This window comes from Phoenix dactylifera, chromosome 14, assembly GCF_051530095.1.
Source record: "Phoenix dactylifera cultivar Ajwa chromosome 14, Ajwa_hap1_PhDact_Kaust_v1.1, whole genome shotgun sequence".
Lineage (NCBI taxonomy): Eukaryota > Viridiplantae > Streptophyta > Magnoliopsida > Arecales > Arecaceae > Phoenix > Phoenix dactylifera.
This window is the reverse complement of record NC_143203.1, coordinates 13,726,570-13,729,118: the sequence shown is the minus strand read 5'-3', so window position 1 is coordinate 13,729,118 and position 2,549 is coordinate 13,726,570. Positions and strand designations below refer to the sequence as shown.

The 2,549-nt window shown below is 41.0% G+C and overlaps 1 pseudogene; it reads right to left on the bottom strand.

Annotated features, from left to right (window-relative positions):
• Positions 1 to 258: 258 nt before the first annotated feature.
• Positions 259 to 1,017, bottom strand: LOC148700049 (putative germin-like protein 2-1; annotated as a pseudogene).
• Positions 1,018 to 2,549: the final 1,532 nt, after the last annotated feature.

The window sequence follows — 2,549 nt, the reverse complement described above, 5'->3', positions numbered from 1 at the left end:
GTCAGTTAGTCATTTAGTTAATGCTTCTGTTATTCAGTTAAGCAGCTACAGTTTTATGTATAAATATGAGTTGAGTTTATCAATGGAGATATACAAGAGAGCTGCTTGCTCATTCTTTCATTCATTTCATTTTCCCCTGTTCTGAATCTTCTTCTTTTCTTTTCATTGTCTGAAACTCTTCAATCGCATTGTGGAAGCAATTCACAAGATGAACCATATGTGCTGACACTTGCACTACGCCGTTTGTGGCCTTCTTCACTAGTTGTTATCCACCGAGAACTGAGCCTGGAGATACTTGATCGTATCCTTGCCCACTTGGAAGGCCTTGGCCAAAACCGCATCAAAGATGGGTGGGTTTGATCCAAAGACTGCATTGGCTATAGTGATCACTCCAGGGTTCTGGCTGCTTAGGGCTACAATGGCCACGGCAGGCGTTGGACCGTAGTTGAATTGGAAATGGATTAGACCTTCGGGAAACACAAAGACATCACCCTTCTTGAGCATCTTAGTGAAGAGAAGGTTGCCGTTGTTGGTGTTGGATGTGACAACGCCGACATAGAGCATGCCTTCTAACACTGTAAGGATCTCGGTGGCCCGGGGATGGGTGTGTGGTGGGTTGAGACCGTAAGGTGCATAGTCTATTCAAGCCAAGGAGATGCCGAGGGTGTTGAGCCCTGCAATTTGGTTCACATTCACCTGCGTCACCTTGGACCCAAGCTGGTTCGACGTGTTGCCTGGCATATCGAGGCCGGAGAAGAAGAAGTCGTCCGCTGTCATGTGCATTGGTGGCTTGCAAACAAAACCATTCACAAGGACTGCATCCAAAGGAAGAAGCTAAGCAACAAAGGGTAACTCGTAAACCATTATGTTGAAACTAGTAAAAGATAAGAGTGGAGAGTAATTACTAGGGGACTTGAGGTCAGCAACGCAGAAGTCTTGAAGTTGGCTGGGATCGGAGGCCATCACACGAGAGGAAGCCAGGGCAAGGAGAGCAAAGAGGAGGACATGGCAAGCCATCTCTTTCCTATACGAAATTAAATCTTTATAGGAAATGAGGGTATTTGGCGGCATAAGAAGGCGTGGAGAGGATCGGGATATATAGACCAGGAGATGGAACCAGTCATGCTCTAATAACGCAGTAGAAGAGTCTATGAGGTTAGGTATGAAGGTTTCACACAAACTACTTGCTCTGCAGGCCGTAGATGCAGTCTATTGTGTGTATCCAGTCATAGAGATCAAAAGGTTTGATAGTCTTGGTGTTAGAGCACATGGTCAAAAAAATGTAAATATATATAAATATATACCCACCTCTGGCAGACCCCAGAACCACAAACCGTTCGCTAGAGGCGGAGCCATGTTGGGTCCTCATATACTTCACGGTTTTTTATTTTCCGACACAAAGGCCAGAAATTCTGAGTTCTGGAATATCTCCATTAAAAACAAAGACTCATAAATTAAAAAAAACTGAAGATTTTCAAAAAATTCTGATGAAAAAGATAGCAAGAATAAAGAATCTAAAATTACGCACTCATGCACATGATATATATATATATATATATATGTGTGTGTGTGTGTGTGTGTGTGTGTGTGTCTATTAAACACTATAAAAGAGTGAATAATCTCTATAGAAATAGATTTCAAAGTATTAGATATTCTTTATCTCCCTAAAACCATTCCATTTTGCCTTTACATCTATCTCATTTCCGACCTTTTTATACCGCACTATCCACCTACATATTAAACCCATGAAATACCGTTCAACAGCACTTAATCGGATTTGTGATGCCTTTTTATTTAGAGTCAAGAGGAAATTTTATTCATTGGCCCTTCTTCTGAATCCAAAGAGTAAGGAGTTTTCTATATATTAGCAATTTAAAAAATTGCTTTGATCTAAAGTTCAGTCGTTAGTAAAGAAATTATTACAAATCTAGCTATTTTATTATAAAGAAAGAAAGGATTCTAGGAAAATTATATTATTGGAAGTTGGAAATAGTCGGGAGGTCATCAATCCTCACTTTATACAAGCCACTTCTTAGGCTTAAAAAGAAATTCTATCAATTACCCCTCCAAGGCTTCAAAAGATAAATTGCGCATCGGGATCGACTCACATTCCTTAAAGCAGAACAAACCAACACCCGTCGAGAAATACAACTCTTGGAGGAAGAACAAGCAGAGCTGGAATGGAATAACAACACTACAGGAAAAATAGTACATTCTGACTCCCATGTGCTGATGCTAAAAAGAAGCGTTAGCAATTTAGTCACCCTGCAAAAATTTGCCGACACTTTTTAGTGGCGTCGGGGCAGGAATAACACTAAGACGACGCTTATTAGCACCGTGCGAAACCAACCTGCTAATATTGAATTCTGACGATGCTTAAAAGCGTCTTTGTAGACCTAGTCGAAACCACGACGCTTTGAAGTGTCGCCCTAATATTGGCTTCCAACAATGTTTAAAAGCATCGTCGATAGCCAATCTTAGGATGACACTTCTATGTGTCATCGGAAGCTAGTTTTATTCCCAAATAGCCCGATCACCCCTTCCATTGA